This window comes from Saimiri boliviensis, chromosome 1, assembly GCF_048565385.1.
Source record: "Saimiri boliviensis isolate mSaiBol1 chromosome 1, mSaiBol1.pri, whole genome shotgun sequence".
Taxonomy (NCBI): Eukaryota; Metazoa; Chordata; class Mammalia; order Primates; family Cebidae; genus Saimiri; species Saimiri boliviensis.
Genome location: NC_133449.1, coordinates 225,949,708 through 225,967,985, shown reverse-complemented (window position 1 = coordinate 225,967,985; position 18,278 = coordinate 225,949,708). Strand labels below are relative to the sequence as shown.

At 33.7% G+C, this 18,278-nt stretch overlaps 1 protein-coding gene across 5 annotated transcripts in view; it reads left to right on the top strand.

The window, feature by feature from the left end:
• The window catches only part of XRCC4 (X-ray repair cross complementing 4), a 268,691-nt gene that overhangs the window by 168,828 nt on the left and 81,585 nt on the right, over nucleotides 1-18,278 (top strand). The gene's annotated exons all lie outside the window — the stretch shown is intronic.

Here is an 18,278-nt window from a genome sequence, read left to right as displayed (position 1 = left end):
TAATATTTCATTACAGCAAAGCAGTGAGCATTTATAAGAATATTATCAGTTTAATCCAAAATGAATGTGCAAATCATTTGTATCTTTGGGTATGTGTATACATGCTCTGAGTATTTTCTCTAAAGTTTTTTAAATTCAGTAAATAGTTATTGAATGATGATGGTATGGCAGATGATTTCATAGTCCAGTGATTTTCACAGTGTAGAATGAGGACACCTGGGGTTTTCTAATAACCCTTTGTAGGGATCCATAAGGTCGTCCCTTCTTAAATTCCATACCTGTGTGAGGCTGGATTTTCTTATATCCTTCAATTAAATTAACATGTTACAGCTGATTGAATGCAGAAACTAGTGAAAATCCAACTGTTTTCAATCAAATCAGCTATCAAAGATTTGAAAAGTATAAAACAATGCCCTCACAACATTTTTTTCTGGAAAATATGTTTTATAAAGAATATGTTATTCATATTATCACATACTGGATTTGTGTTATTTTTAAATGAATTAATGAATCTGTTTAAATTTTCTCAGGTTTAATTTTCAATATGGCAAATAGTCCACATAAACTAAAATGTGAACTCAACTCTTGAGACTCTCAAAAAAATTTTTTTAAGTATAAAGGGTTCTTGAGAGCAAAAAGCTTTAAATTCTATTATGGACAGTAATGATGCAAAGAAGCACAATCCATGCCATCGGGAAACTGGTAGCCTAGTGGGAGCATGTTTTAGTTTCTAGCATATCAATATAGTATACTGGGATTATTTTGTCTATCATTGTGTTTTTATTCTCTCCACAATTGGCCTGGTCTACATGTACTTAAAAATTCTATCTCTATACTATGCTGGGTCCCTAATTACTTTAGAAAATATATGTAAAAACTCATTATGCACCAAATTCTTTCTGGTTTGTGTTTATCATTTGAATTTATTCATAGCTTATAACCCCTTGATGGAGCTCATAGAGTTCAAGGCATAGTGTGATCTCTTTTATATAGTGAACCAAAAATATTTTCATTTTACAAACATCAAAATACCTAAACTATTTCTGTGGATTAATATGGGAAAAAATAAAATCGCAAGAAGTTTGAATTGTTCCAGAAACTAAGTACTTCATTCAGTCAATTAGTAGACAAGTGAGTAATGAGTTGAAATTGAGTCATGTGCCAGGCATAATATTGATCATGCTGAGGATCCCAGAGAGTAGAAAATAGGTACAGCTCCTGTCCACACTGGAACTTTCAGTCCAATTGTTTCGTCTGATAATGATTTCATGGTATGGGGGAAGAAAGAAATACTGGTTTTATGTTGGAAAGCTGCATCTTAGGTCTTTTCACCGTGTGTGTGAACCAAAGGTAAGGTTTTGAAGTTGCTGACATTTTCGAATACACCGTGTTGCCTAAGAAGATTTTTGATGTGCATGATACAGAAATGAAAGAAGTTTAGCTCTGAATCAAGACTAAATGTTTTTATTTAGCTTTTTAATAAAGGTAATGTGTTTGTTTCTACAAACATACATGCAATTAATATTATGTTCCTTTTCTTTTCCATGTTTAGATGATCGTGTCAATGTTTATGTTGTATATTTTCACCAATTTAAAAGTTGACAAAGTTGATATAAACCATATCAGCTTTTTGGAATTGCCTGCTAATTATATCACTAGGCCCTTTAGGCAGACTGCCCCTAAGTAGAAATGAAAAACACCTGTTAGATGTCAGGGAGCATTTTAAAGATTAAGAGAAATTTAGTTTGGCATGTGTCAATCAGATGCTGAGTGGTTGGTACCCTACTGTATAATGCCTCCTCTTTTGCTCAAATAAACAAAATGTTGAATTATGTATTTTGTTCTTATTATTTATATTATAGGATTTTTTTTCTATTTTGAATACAGGAGACCAAAATTTTATAGCTCTTAAAAATTTTAAATACAGTTGTACTTTCCCAATTTTTTTAATAAAAAGAAAGAAGCTTCTATAAAACAAAAGCAAAAGTAAGCCTTAACTCTTAAAAAAATATCCCCGGAGTAAGACATTCTTGGTTACTAATGGCTAGCCCTTATTTTATGTTTTAAAATTAAAACTACTACCTATTTTCCTGCCTTCCTAAAGCATATTTTTTTTCTCTGACAACTTGTCATCAAAAACATGTACATCAATTAGGTTCGTATAATTTATCTGTAGACTCCCAAACAAATGCAGATGTGGTTAGTTTGCTATTTATGAGTGAAAAAACATCAGTCCTTACCTCTAAACTTGTTTCTTATGCCCTTCTGATTGCATGATCTTAAGTCCCTTACAGTATTCCCACCGGACATCTTACATGTGATTCCACTATTTAGCTTCTCTATCACTGCACCTCAACTACAAAGAAACCAAAGAAGGGGAAGGAGTGATCATAAGTACTGTGGCTTAATTTTTATTTTTTTTAAATTTTTGCTGTCTACAAGACTTTGTGCAAGTCATTTTACCTTTCTAAGGTTTAGTTTTGTCATCTATAAATGAAAGGATTACACTAGATAATTGATAATATTCATTTTTTGACAGTGGTGAATAGTTAAATAATAGATTTATGAATAAATCTATTTATTTATACAGACAATTATACAGCGTATTATACAGACAACAATTCAGTCCATATAATATGATGAAATAAATCTACGTCTCTTCTTATTTTGATGCTTTGAATTATACATACAAACAACAATTACAGGGACTTGTTCACAAAGCATGTAGGCCTAGAAAAGGGCTCTCTGAAACCCTCAATGGCAATTGGTGAATGGTAACACTGATTGCCCGAACTGGTATTTCCTTGGCAGAGGCCAACAGCTTTGAACGAACGATTCACCTACAACTTTTTTCTTTTTTTTACTTTTTTCTTTTCTTTTCTTTTCTTTTTTTTTTTCTTTTAATGCATCTAACAACTGTGGCCAGTGACAGGAAAGAAAACTGGCAGTTTGTCCATTTGGATATCAGACCTAGTTTCTTCTTAATTTCCACACTCTTATTTTATGAATAAATCTATTTATTTAACTATTCACCACTGTCAAAACATGCATATTACTTAACAATAAAGTACTTATGCATTTATTAGCTATTATTGATTAAAATTCATAAAGCAATTAAAAATATGAAACATCCATGAGAAAAGTATTCATTTTTAAAATTTAAGTATTTATAGGTATATTACAATATAACATTTTAAGTACTTTATAAATACCATAGGATTATTTTGCATTTTGAGAAAAACTAAATACTTATTTATAAAACAAAACCATAATAATCTTTAAATTTAGTTGAACATTTATTGTGATCCTAAGTCATTGGTTTGGTGGCAAGGTATAAGAGGAGAGAGAAATACAAAAATAAATAAAATTTTGATAGCGCTTTATATGTTATCTCTCATTTAAATCTCATGCAAATCCTACAAGATAGGTATTAATTTAGCCTTCTTCCACATAAAAGCAACCAAGGCTCAGAAAGATATAGTTCCCTCGCCAGAGCAACACAGCCAGTGTTTTATTCCAGAATTTGTACCTGGTTCACTTCCTCAACTGGGTTTGTAATCTTTTGAGAGACAAAGATATACACAAATAATTTTGTGCAGAGCGAGGGAGTTACATCAGTCATAAAGTTCTAAATTGAAATCTTAGGAACTGTATTCCAGATTTGTAAGTACACTATTATATGTTGGAATGGATTTTGGGCATTTATTTGACCTAGGAGGCACTTTTTTTTTTTTTGGAAGCTTTTCTTTTTTTGACTCAGTATACGGAGAGAAATGACTTCAGTTAATACCTAAAATACTCTGTAAAGTTATTAGAGACTGCAGAACAAATATGAATAGCTGTAACAGGAATACAGAAATAAAATAAATGTAAATTATTAAATTCACAGAGCTTTATAATGAATTTTTCATTAACCTTGTAAACTTTCCAAGCATCTAGACAAACTATGTAGATCAAATATGAAAGAAAATTTGTAAGTAAAGTTGCTTTTACCAATAAAAATACTAAATCGTGAAACATAAAAAATGTTTTCACAAGAAAATGTGTCTGAAAACTACCATAGAAATATTTAACCACATCCTGTACAATATTGTTAAGGTGTATTTACATCATATTAAAGATGGAGAAGTGAGCTCAAGCTCTGTATATTTGTTTTTGAGAATAAGTATGCCCAAATTTTCAAGAGTTAATTTTAAGAAAATGACATAGTGATGAAATGACATAGTGATGGCTCAGGTCTTTTCTTTTTCGCTGGGATCCTTCCTTAGCTCTTCTCTATGGGGTAAAAAGACAATAGGTTTTTAGGTTTTTCCTCAAAACAGATACGTAACAGCAAAGCAAAGGTCACCTCTCAGAGAGTTTGGGTTTTAAAACAAAATTTAATGAGTTGATAGCAACATGAATAGTGAAAACATAAATATTATTTATACAGGAAAAGTTAACACATTACTTGGGTTTTATAAATAAATTGTGAAAGCTGCCCTACAGATAATTTCTCAACAGACTGTCAGATGCTATCATTAGGTGATCTGACATATAAGGTAAAATTTTATCCTTATATGAAAGTAGTGATTCTTCAACCACGTAAGAAAAAATATTAAGAAAATTAGTAAGTTGAAATGCATTGTAATAGTCACAGTTTTATAATTAAATATTCCTATGTGCTGTGGAAGTTCTCTTTTAAAAATACCACTTCTAATGTCTTAAAACCATTTTGTAAGCTGAGATAGATGTAACTCTCTAAATCTCTAAATTTACTCTCAAAATAATCATACCGTCTTAAGTGGAAACTATGCAAATATTGACCCTATTCTGTTAAATAATATTATGAACATACTGCACACAGAAATTAAGTACTTATTGAAGGTCACACAGCTAGTGAAACAATTTTTCGGTGGATTAATGAATGACACACTTTTTAGTGTTTCTAAAAGAGAAAAAGAGACTGTCTTCACATGCATAAGTTATTTTAACTTGCCAAATTTAGCCATAAAACCAGTTTAATTATTACTATATTATAATTATCATCTTACAAATTAAACTGTTTCACATTAACTAGCCACTACCATTTATAAAAATGCTTTGACTATATGGTGTTCATCTTCAGTTTACTGTGCTAAAGAAAATATCATCTGCTCATAAAACTTACTAAAAGTACATGAAATATACATTCAATAGAAACAACTCTTAGTGTTTTTCAAGAGTTTTTGAAATTCTGGGTCCTTTAAGAATTTGTATGTGAACAAAGATTTTCTACCACACTCATGTTTCTTGTGTTCTTAGCCTTGTTTAACTAGAAAAGACTAACTGAGAATAAATTATTATACAATTTTATTTACTTATTTTAAGTGATAAAGATTCCACAGAAAGTTTTGATTTTATAGTTTATGTCACAACCACAGTGTCATATCTCATTAAATTCATCTAGGAAGCCTGGCTTCATTCATTATTTTCAATTCTAAACCTGTGTGGGATTTCTGACACTTTTGGTGGTCTCTCACAATGTTATTTTCTCCGTAATTCCTATGATAGTGTCTCAGGTGAGTTGGCATTGTAGGCCTACCACATGATTTCACATTGACTAAGGAAATGAACAGTAGACACTTTTTGTTGAGAACCACAGAATTCTGACTATGACTTCCTCCCCATTGCTAAGTAAACTAGATACATTCCCTGATATTATGTAATTTATTCTGTATGAGAGAAGGTATGCATTAATCATATCATTACATAGATATGTAATCATAAACTTTTGAAGGAATTCAGGATTTAGGGAAACAGAGCAAAGAGGATATGGCTTGAAGAATCACCATTTGAGCAATATCTGAATGTTAAAGAGGAGTGAAAGGGTACAGTAGGGAGTAGAGAGCAGGGTTCAGGCAGGGAAAGCCGACTGTGAACATGTGGCCAGGTGGAATGTGTGAGAGTGATGAGAGTGGAGGCAGCAAGGAAGAGAAGGCCTGAGATGAGGCCAAGGGGTACTGGGAGGCCAGACCAAGCAGGTTGTGCGGCCCATGTTGAGAATTCAGCTGTTCCTCATGGACAGGAGAGCATTCCAGTTTCTCACATTACAGAGGGCTTTACTTCTATTTTTCCTACATTTTGAAACTGCTTTTTAATTCTTGTTAAAGGTTATCAAATTATCAGATTGACTAGAAAACACTGAGGTTTTGGTTAGTATTGCATCTTTTTAGATATCAAAATTTAAAATGATCGAATGCTATTGTACTTATTTTCCTTCTCTCTTTTAACTGTACTTTCAAACTGCTTAATGTTGTCTAATTTTGGACTTTCAATAATAAAACCTTCTTTTTTTTTGAAACACAGGAAACTAGAAAATTGAAAACATACTGAAACTTATGTGGAGTGCTCACAGGGATAATTGATTAAATTGGCATCTATGAGCAGTCCTGAGGTGCAGAATTGTATTGCTATTTTGCCCTTTTTTTTTTTTTTTTGGTAATATAAATGCTTTTTTTAAAGGAATATTTTTAGATCTTTGAAGATTTCCCGCATTTAGTAAGACTCTGAAATCCTTGAATCTGGTATATATTGATAAATACTCATTTAAAAATTTAGTATGTCTAATCCACACAATATGATTATAGTAGGGGAACACTCATCCTGTTCTGTAACTAGCATCAACACTAAGAGTTATTATTCAGCATAACCATATGCTGTACATTCCTTGTTATTTACTATCTTGCATCACTTGAAATTGTGATTTGTTGAGTTATTTTGTATGTCTTTTTACTTCTGTATATTAAAATGAACCAGCTGACAAAGTTTGCAGACTTTATGAAATTACTTTCATATTTATATAGTGTATTTTAATATCAGGTAAAATCCTGAGTATAAACAAGAACATTATAAAATCACTTTCTGCAAATATATAAAGGTGCAATGTATATCTAAATAAAATAGCATCATATTAGGCCTTTATTAGGCACCTAGCTTGATATTTTATTGAAGTCATGTATACACACACACACACACACACACACACACACACACACACACACGTATATATATGTAACATGAAGGAAGTGTTTGTTATATGTATATGTTACATATATATACACGTATATATATCTATGTAACATCATGAAGGAAGAATTTTTCACTTAAATATTTCGATTTAGGATCTATTATTTCTTTCAACATTCTATGAAAAACAATACCATAGTCCCTCCTTATCTATTGTTTTGCTTTCCATGGTTTCAGTTACCCACAGTCAGCCACTGTCTGAAAATATTAAGTAGAAAATTCCAGAAATGAACAATTTATAAGTTTTATTTTTTGTGTCATTCTAAGTAGCATGACTAAATGTCACATTGTCCCATTCTGTCCTGCCAGAGATGTGAGTCATCTTTTTATCCAGTGTATCCACACTTTATATACTACCTACTGTTTAGTCACTTAGTAGCTATCTTGGTTTTCAGATTGAAAACACATAGTACATATAGGGCTTGATAGTATCTGTAGTTTCTGGCATCTGCTGGGGGGCTTGAAATGTGTCCCCCTAGGATAATGGGGGAGTGCTGTACGATAAGGTCCTGCTCTGTTTGTATCAGTAAATAAAAAATATATTAATAGCATTGTATTGTGACCTAAAGCCAGTTGTGTCTAGTTAGACTAGCTGGATTATTCTAACAAATTGACTAATTAATTAATTAGTTACTTAACTAAATTGGATCAATTTCCCAGTCTTACTGAAATTAGCAGCCAGGTAATAAAATCAACCAACTAATAGATTATTCAAATTAAATGATTTAATTAATGCCTTAATGCTTGACACTTCAACTGTTTCAGCCATTTCTTCACCTCACCCCACTCCACCTAGAAATTCTGCTCTCTAGGTTGTCTGTTTCTCATTTTTGCAGGCTCTCTCTCTTAAGACCAAAAACCAATTTTAACATATTGGAATTAGCAACTGGACAAGGGCTTGGTTAACTGTTTCCAGAAACTGATAAATTAAAACTTAGAATCAGGGCTTCAGACCCCAGGAGAGGTGGCCAAGAGGAGAGCCAAATCCAAGTTGCAACAAAATCAGGATTATTCTGGAGACCAAGATGAGAAGTCAACTCAGAGATATAACATACATACCCATTTACCCAAACTGTGGCCAGGAGAAAAGTGAAATACTTAGGTAGGAGCCATGTGCCTCCAGCTCTGAGATTTAGATGTAGATGGAGGAAAGAAAGTCAGGATGTTTATTGAAATTAGATAATAATGAGTTCAGAATGTATTCTTTTTTATACCTTTGACGGTCTTTATTCTGTAGAACTATGTAAAAGATTGGTACCATAGAAAGGGTGCCATATTCAAATAGGCTTGGAAATTGCTACATACCTTAGCTCCCAGAGTCCCATGTGCCCCAAGCCCCAAACTTGGAGAGTTATATTTTAAAGGCTCTCAGAAACTCCACAGTAAGTAATTCATTCGACCTGGTTTAATTTCTCAAATGCCCTTAAGCATGGCATCCACATGCAATCTGCCTCCGTTCACAAAAAAAGACAGTCCAAGGGATAATGTTTTGCAGGGTACTGAGTTAGCATACGAACACTCAGAATTCCTGAATATCAAGGATTTTTAAGATATAAAGACATTTCAACCAAGTTATAGAATGGAGGACATTAAAATGAATTTTACCAGAAAAAAGTTTTGTATTCCCCCTAGTACTTAGGAAACTTCCTGCTTGTCCCACTGATGGCCATGTTGAGAGTCGTAAGGTCATTTTCTAGAGAATTTCAGCAATTGGAATACGTAAGGACACCTCTAAAAGGAGCAGTTTAGCATCATCTCAACTACAGGATAAAACCATTAGAGTAGTTTGGGCCCAAAATACAAATAAATACTTGTAGAATCTTTAGATATTTTTATACAGTCTTTGTTTCTATAGGCTAGCAAGTAAAAATATATAGATTAACCTATTTCAAAGAGATATCTTAAACATGATGTAGTCTTCTCTGTGATGTATGTCTTCTGAAAACACAGATTTTGAACACATTGTTCAAAAGAAACAGAGAAATTTTAAATTATAACTTCACAGATACTGGATGCTCCTTGAATTGTAGTGAAGGAGTTTTAGCTGCATGTTCTGAATCAACCTATAAGTGGCCCCATTAAATCATTGCGTGGGTGCAGAATTCCAGATGAGCAGTGGATGGCAAAGCAACACACACACCTTAGAGTGAGTTTTTTATTTAGTTAGCCAGGACTACCCAAGCTTATCACAGTCTCGTGGCTACCAGGAACAGAAAAAGATGGAGCATGTGTCAGTCCAGTATTTCTCCACCTCTATGGAGTGCAGTAGAATATTGCACAGCTGCCACTGATACAGTTTGTATAAGGTTTTGTCTTCCTGAACCTGCAAAAGTTCAGTTCTTATTTTGTTATACCAGATACCTACAGTATTATTCTTGAAGAAATTGCACAATCATCTACTTTTGTTTTGAAAAGTTATTACAAACATTAGAATTTTCATGGCTTCCAAACCAAAGTTAGTATATCTGTTAAAGCTTTTCAGAGTCCTAAAGAGCTCATTTCCCACAGTAACCCAGTTACAGTCACATAGAGTTTATGTGACCATATTTACTCTTAATGAGATTCTTCTTTTTAATGGAGTTTTGAAGAAAGTTATTTGTTTCCTTTCTGATATCTTCTTTCTATGTTTTTTATTAATGTTATAAATTATAAAAGTTAAAACTTAGTGAGGGAGTAAGGGTCTGGTATTAATTTGTTTATTTTGTAATAAAATGAACTTTGCTTTATTTGTTTCCCAGTTATAAAAGCAGTGCATACTCATTCCAGAAAAATCAGAAAACACATAGAAACAAAAGAATGAGCATGTGGGAAGCTCATAATCCCACCCATCTGGAGATGACCAGCTTTAAGAGCATGGTACTGTGTGTCTTTGCAGATCCCTCTCTCTTCCACACTTCATTTACAAAACTAGGCTGACACCAGTTATGCTATAACCTGCAACTTTTTTTCCCTTCCACTTAGCAATCAGTATGGTGTACTGTGGGAGGAAAATAAATCTTTGGAAGACTATATTTTCAAAGCAGTTGATTAATTTGAGATATAGACTAGCTTATATATAGGCAGAGTTATATATGGAATTTCACATCTATGCGTGTATGTTTTGCCAGAATTTCTCCAGGAAGGTTATAACAATTTGTACCCTCACAACAGTGTTTGCCTTTTGGGTTTTGTTGTTGTTTACCAATTCATTTTAGAAATATATATATGCATAGAGAGAGAGAGGTGGGGGGAGGGACGGAGATGAAATTGCATGCGCCAACTTAAAAGACGATCCCATCTTTTCAAAATGAATGTATTTTCATGCCTTTAAAACCTGATAGCAATGCCTTTCTTTTTTAAAGTTTAAGTCTCAAAGTATTTGAAAATTATGTGTTTTAAATTTAGATGGAAAATATAAACATCATATTCAAATATCTAATTTTTGCAGATTTTTGTTAACTGAACTTTAAATTTTTAAATGTCAAATTAAGTATATAAAATGAATGTTCAATTGCTATATATTTACTCTGGTCATCATGAGCAAACCTCACTTTTTACACAACTTTAATTTTATCATAATGTTTATCTTAGTTGCAAAAGTAAACACAGTGGTGGTTTTGAAACGATAGGTTTTTATTAGCTTCACTCTGTGTTTACCTAACTCCTCAGGCTGCAGCTCTCACTTTCCTTGCTGCATATTTTGATTAATGGCCCCTTGGCCTTGTTCCAGAGTATACTGATTATGGCCAGTTCACTTCAAAGATGATTTATTAATTGTGTTTGTTACCCAAAATAATTAAATAAAGAGTGATCATATGCACTATTATAGATTTGCCAATAAAATCAACAGCTAAACTTTAAGATAATGTTTGCCTGAACAGATATTTTAAGTATACAGAAAGGACAAAAAAAATTTTTTTAATGTATTCTGTATTAAGTACAGATTTATGGCCTTTTAAAGCATGATTGTTAAATGTATCATAGGCTTGTTCTTGTAAGTGCATGAATTTTAAGTTCTACTTTAACATAATTTCAAGATAATATGTTTCATTGGAGCTTACGTAGGTGTTTTTAAAAAATATTTCCTTGTTTATAACTCACCCTGGGAACAACCCTTACTACAATTCCCCCAGGCTATTACGTACATTTAAATTTTAGATTACTGACAGACTCAGGTGTCTGTTTAAAAAGAAATGTTTATAGGAGGTCTTTATAATCTTTCTGAGTTTTAAGTAAAGGGAGTTTATTACATGTTTCATATACATTGTATTCCTGTCAGTTGAAAGACTTTGATACATAAAATTTCTCTAAATTTGGCTTGATAATAGTTATTGTTTCAGGCATTTTAAGCACTCTGCAAACATAGAATAATGTGTAAATATTCATTGTATGTGGCCAGCAAAGTTATTAATCAAAAGCAATGACTCCCTGCTCATAATTTATGGTTCAGTATTAAGGAAAAATAGGAGGTATATATTTTTTCATATACTGTATTCAAAATTTTCACTGTAACAGTGAAATTCTATAACTTAAATCATCTAGTATGATATGTAACTCAGTGTAAAGTAGGTATTTGGTCTGTTGTTTTATCACACTAGAACTATAGACAGTTTCATGTCTGAAAGTATAAACTAGTTATGCCAAATAAGAAGATATGAACCCTAAAAGTAACAGATGTCAGCAAATGGAGCAAAGAAATCAGATATGTGAGTAAAAAATAAACCTAAGAAATTAAAACTATGTTAATGATCCATTAGTATTATTCAAGGATTTTGTTTGTTTTTGGAAAATTGTTGCTAAAGGACAAGAGCACAAACATGCTTTGTTTAAACACCGTTATTAAAAAATACTTTCAGTAAAATTTCAGGGCATAATTTTTTTTTTCTTTTTTGAGACAGAGTCTCACTCTGTTACCCAAACTGGAGTGCAGTGGCATGATCTCGGCTCACTGCCATCTCTGCCTTCTAGGTTCAAGCAACTCTTCTGCCTCAGCCTCCAGAGTCGCTGGGATTACAGGCATACACCACCATGTCCGGCTAATTTTTGTGTTTTTAGTAGAGACAGAGTTTCACCATACTGGCCAGGCTGGTCTTGAACTCCTGACCTTTTGATCTGCTCGCCTTGGCCTCCCAGATTGATGGGATTACAGGCGTGAACCACTGTGCCTGGCCATAATATTTTATTTAATTGAAAATCTTTTACAAAGCCTTGTTTTTAAACAATTTCTAAATTTTATTTCTTTAGCTCAAATATGTATATGTTACTTTGTAAAATGTTATTTTCGTAATAAATGAAGATAAATTATCAGTGTATTGGGAAAGCAGTGTTATCATTACCACCATTTTTGAATGTTCACTCCTGTGTACATCACTTCTAGAAATACAGGATAAGAGGTTGGTACAGGCTCTGTCTTTGTCTTTGTATATGAATAAAACAGTGAAGGAGCAGTAATGAATAGCACACATATGTTGTTTGCTTTTGGTCCACATTACATTTTCTGACATACTATCTTTAATATGTATATGGCTAACTACAATATGTCTAGATTGTGCCAAATTCCATACTAGGTATGAAAGCTATGAAATTTCAGAGGAAAGACAGTTGATAATCTTTTTGGAGGTATATGGAATAAGGAGATAGGATAAAATCAGAGAAGACTGATCAGGAGGAAGTGTTATTTGAGTCTGGCTTTGAAGGTGAATGCTGTTTCTAAAGGCATAAACACCTGAGGAGGTGTTACTTGAGTTTGGCTTTGGAGGTGAATGTTATTTCTAAAGGCATAAACTGAAAGAATGAGAGTGCTAATTGAACCCAATCCACAGCATCCCCTTATTTATTTTAGTAACAGAACTCCTTTCCACCACCTGTTCTATCCACAAAAGGCTACAATTCCCAGCCTCACTAGCAGTGATGGGTGGCCATGTGACAAAGCCATTGCTAATGAGATATAAATGGAAATGATATGTGCAATTTGGGGATGTTGCCCATAAAATGATTAAGCATACATTCCCATGTCTCTTTCTTCCTTCTCAGCCATCTTCCACCTAACATTTAAGGAAACCATGGTAGGAGATAGCTAAGCACGATAGGAGGAATCATGGTCCCTTAGACAGTCTCAGGGAGCAGGGCAGCATACCCACCTTGGACCATCCAGCTACCTCTGGACTGTTGTGTGAGAGAGAAATAAATGTCTAGCTTGATTGAAGCCATAGTGGTGGTTTGTTTTTGTTTTGTTTTGTTTTTTGTTTTCTTTGTTAGAGAAACCTGGGATAGCCTCTTACTCAAAAGAAGGACTATCCTGTCAGGGGAACAGATTGTGTAAAAGAAATGCATGGAGAAGGAGTCTGAAAGATTGAGGACCAATGCCTGTATCATTGAGGTGCTTAGAAATGGGAATAAAGCTAGCAAGTTGGGCGGAACATAGAGCACAAAGAGACTTAGATGCTAAACTTATTTATTTGAACTTCTGTTATGAATGCTCCAAGGAACTGTTAAAAGGTTTTGAGCCAAAGAATGGCAAAATGAGCAGTGCTTTACAAAAATTTTCCTGGAAACCATATATTGGATGGAAGGAATGTTTACAGATTGGCAGTGAAGATAAGAAGATAGTCTAGTAGTAATCCAGGAAGAGTTAATTGAAGAATAGTGACTGTAAGTGTGGGTGTGATTGGAAGGAACAGCAGGGATGAAATGAGAAACATTTAAGGTTGCTATCCTCTTACTACTAGAGATTTGGGAAGCCTCATTAGTTATCGAAACCTATTTGGTAAATCTGGTCTTTACCAAAATAAATCATCTGTCTTACTTTAGAAATCAATCTACCTACCACAAAAAGTGGATAAACAATATAAGTCATAGAAATTGACTTCTCAAAAGACTGGAGAAGCTCCCTTTTCCATGCTGCTGTATTTATATACTCAAATGTATAGATTGTCATGCATTAATATTGTGTCATTTTACATAGTTTCATTTATTTTATTTTTGAACTTAATTACACCTATAAGTAATTTATCAGCAAGCTTTCTTCAAATTGTGTTCTAAGAAGGGTTACTCAGGAAGCTGTATTGCAGCCCGTGAAAATCTTCCTTGTTATACAGGTTGTTGTTTGTTCCACCACAGGAAATATTTTCTCTGGACATGTGTTTTGATTGTGATCTGAAAGCATGAGGTTTCTCTTACTTTGGGATATATGATATTCTCTTTATGGGATACAAAGAAAATCAACTTTTTCACTGACACATTGTTATGGATATAGTTCTGATTTTAGATTATTTTTCCCTAGGACAATGATATATGATTAGAAATTTCCCAACTTTAGAGAATAAGATGTGAATTGAACAAATCAATTTAGCAAACTAATGAAGTAATAAGGTATTAATATAAAACCAAATGTACCTATATATCCCGATTTTAGGGAAATCATGAAAATGATAATTTTCTATTTATTAAGGTTTATTTTGGGTTAAGCAATAAATGGCACCATACAAAATGAAACTTATCTGTTCTCAACTGCTATGTGGGCAAATAAGACAGATGCAAATCTCAGTGTTCTCACTGAATAATAAGATGGTCTTTCAGGTCTCAAGTATGTTTTTGGAGTCTTCCATTTTAGTATTCAGGAACATACACCAATAATTTCCAGAAGAAGAAAACAAACCCATCCTAGGAATGAAAACTTGGCATTACAGATTATCCTTAGACAATGGTTTTAGGCCTTTGCCTTTTGTCTCCACCTTGATGTAGTAATGATGTACCTGCTAGGTGCCAAGCACTGTGTCCTATGCTGGGACTACAGGGCCAAAAAAAAGAGACTAGGTGCTTTCCCTCAAGGAAGATACGATGTAATTTCATAATTACAGTGCAATGTGATAATGAGGCCACATGGTGTAATAGTTCCAAGTACATCTAGAATGCCCAATTAAAATGAATGAATTTTATTATTTTGAATAAATAATGAATTTATTATTATTATTATTATTCTATGGAGAATGTGTGTGTGTGTGTGTGTGTGTGTATATATATATATATATTTCTTCTTTTCAAAGAACTAAACAGAGTCTCACTCTGTTGCCCAGGCTGGAGTGCAGTGGCAAGATCTCAGCCCACTGCAATCACTGTCTCCTAAGTTCAAGCGATTCTCCTGCATCAGCCTTGCAAGTAGCTGGAATTACAAGCATGCACCACCACACCTGGCTAATTTTTATATTTTTAGGAGAGACAGGTTTTCACCATGTTGGCCAGGCTGGTCTCGAACTCCTGACGTCTGGTGATCTACCCGCCTTGACCTTCCAAATTACTGGTATTACAGGCGTGAGCCACTGCGCCCAGCCTGAAAATTTTTAATCACCTTCCCAGTACCAGGAAGTGGCATAGATGATGCAGAAAGTGTGTCAAACAAGAAGTAAGGGATGTACTTACATTTGTGTGGAATGGACCATATAATTATTAGAAGAAAAAAGAAATAGTTATATATGTCAAGCAAAGAAGTAAAATTAGGTAAAAGGTGAAAGATTTATACGATCTGAAGAGAAACCAGAAGTAAAATTATGTGATGTGATGGTGCATTAGTGGGTAGCTACTTTAGATCAGGTCATGAAAATCTTTGTTGATGATTAAGCTGGGGTATGAATGATAAGGAGAACATCTTGCAAAAATCAGGCTGAAGACCATGCCAGACAAAGAGAACAGCTAATGAAACATTCCTAAATTGGAACAGAGCTTGACCTTTTACAGGAACAGAAAGTAAGCTAATGTATCTGGAGTACTATCAGAATGGGAGAGTAGATAGTATATCAGAGGTTGGAGTTGTGGACAGTGCTAGAGCATATCAGACTCTGCAGATAAAAATAAGAAAGTTGGGTATTTTTCTTAGTTGTAAGCCATTAAAGGGTTTCACTCAAGTAAGTAACATAATTTGAATACTCTTACAATGATCCAGTGGCTACTGTATGAAATGTGAATCATAGCAATGCTGTTATGAAAGGATGTATACTTCATATTCTTCACAACCTTACACAGTGGCCCTGGGGGAAATGGAAGGTACAGTGGGGGTGGTTAAGAGGTTCTTCCAGGAAAGAGAGGGAGGAGGAGGTGGAGGAGGAAAAGAAGGAGGATGATGGTGGTAGCCAAAGAGATGTAGACACTTGCTGATGGAATAGTTGGGGGCAGTGTATGGGCAACAGTAAAGAGTAAGAGGCGGTGATACAGGAGAGAGAGGAATCCAGGATGATTTTTGTAATTTTGACTTCAGTAACTGGGTGAGTGGAAGACTGAGCCTGGAGAAATGAAAGGAGGATCAGATTTGGGTGGTGTGAGGGATAAGATTTCTGTTTGTTCCAAGTTAAAATTGAGATGCCTATTAAGCATTCAACAGGGTATATGATAGGGAATATAGCTATATTATTTTATGGAGAATTATTATTATTTTATTATCATTATTCTATGGAGAATTATTCTATGGAGAATTATTCTATGGAAAGATTTCAAGTAAAACAGAGATTGGGGGACTATAGGATAACAGTCAGTTCTTGTTATTCATGATAGTTATGTCCTATGAAGTAAGTTTGAACACTGAATTAACAAAACTGACCCTTTGCTCCTGGGGGAGATACAGGGTTAGAATCTTGGAACCTCTGGTCACATTTTCATTAACTGAGCAATACATAAACTCATTTTTTATGTAATTATCTTAAAAGATACCTATTTGATACACATTGTTAATGCATTAATATTGGACTCATGCCTCAATGAAGCTTATCTAACACACATTTCCTCTGTAAAGGAGGGAAGGAGAGAAGAAGGAAGAGAGAAAGAGCCTCTGTAGGATAATGTATAAAGGTTAAAAGTTAATTTTTCTGGCATCTGGGCCCTGGTAAAGATCTGCCAAACTCTTCTTGGGAGGTTGCTTTTATTTTTTTGTGATTTAGATTTGCTGTCACTATTATTATTTTTGAGACAGAGTCTCACTCTGTCGCCAGGCTGGAGTGCAGTGCCACAATCTCAGCTTATTGCAACCTCTGCCTCCCAGGTTCAAGTGATTCTCCTTCCTCACCCTCCTGAGTAGTTGGGACTACAGGTGTGTGCCACCATGCCCAGCTAATTTTTGTATTTTTAGTTTCACCATGTTTGCCAGGATGGTCTTGATCTCCTGACCTTGTGATCCACCCACTTTGGCCTCCCAAAGTGCTTGGATTACAGGCATGAGCCACCACACCCGGCTGCTGTCATTATTTTAAAAATCATCTTCTTAATATTATCGTTAGTATTCAGTGATCTTTGATAATATATTATGTATAGCTGTTTTATTTAAATTCATCTCAGAGTTCAGGCTTATGTTTCCTAAGGACCAGACAATGTACTATTCATTTTTCTCTGGGAACTGACAGGGAAGACACGTAAAAAGAAAATTTCTACATATTACATTGTTTAAAATATGGAGATGCACAGGCTATATATAAGAAGACAGAAGGGGTTTTATTTAGCCCATTTAATCAACAACTAACTAGAATACATTGCTGGATTGTCTTTCACAGGCAGCGTTGAATTTGCAGTGAACCTGATGGAAATTTTCTGTTGGTCGAAGTTACCTGAAATTTTGAAAATTCTTATTTATCTTGACATTTATATTATCTTACATAATTGCTTACTGCCATTGACATTTTTGGGAACTTGAAAATTATTGTAATTCTTTCCTACATTTCAAATCATTTACAATGATAGGGAATTGAATCCAGTAACTTATTCATTCTGAATGTTTGAAATATCATAGATTATTATGTACTCTAAGAATCCTAAATTTATTACTAATTTAACTCCCATTTGAATTACAAGCAATAAAAGAAATAATAATGTTGATAATCTAAAATAGCATAAAGTAATTCTTATTTTTCTATTTTCTTTTTGTCTACTTGTTTCACATAATTGTTATATTATTATAATATTGGAATGGAATTTATCGATTAATCCAAAATAATAATATATGGCATGTGACACATAAATGCTTTGTAGGACAGAAGGCATATTACTTTAAATGAAAGCCCATTTCACCTGGTAATGTCCACCTTTGGATCACAGTTTTGCCTTCTGTGTTGTATCAGATAAATCTTCTACATTAAAGTCACTTGTATAACATAGAGTCATGTTGAGTGCATACAGCTTGTACAAATGTATCATATTCTCTCTATTCCCCTCTCCTACCTAAAAACAGGGAGGGTAGAAAGAGAGAGAGGAAAGGGAGCAATTTAAATAGTGCT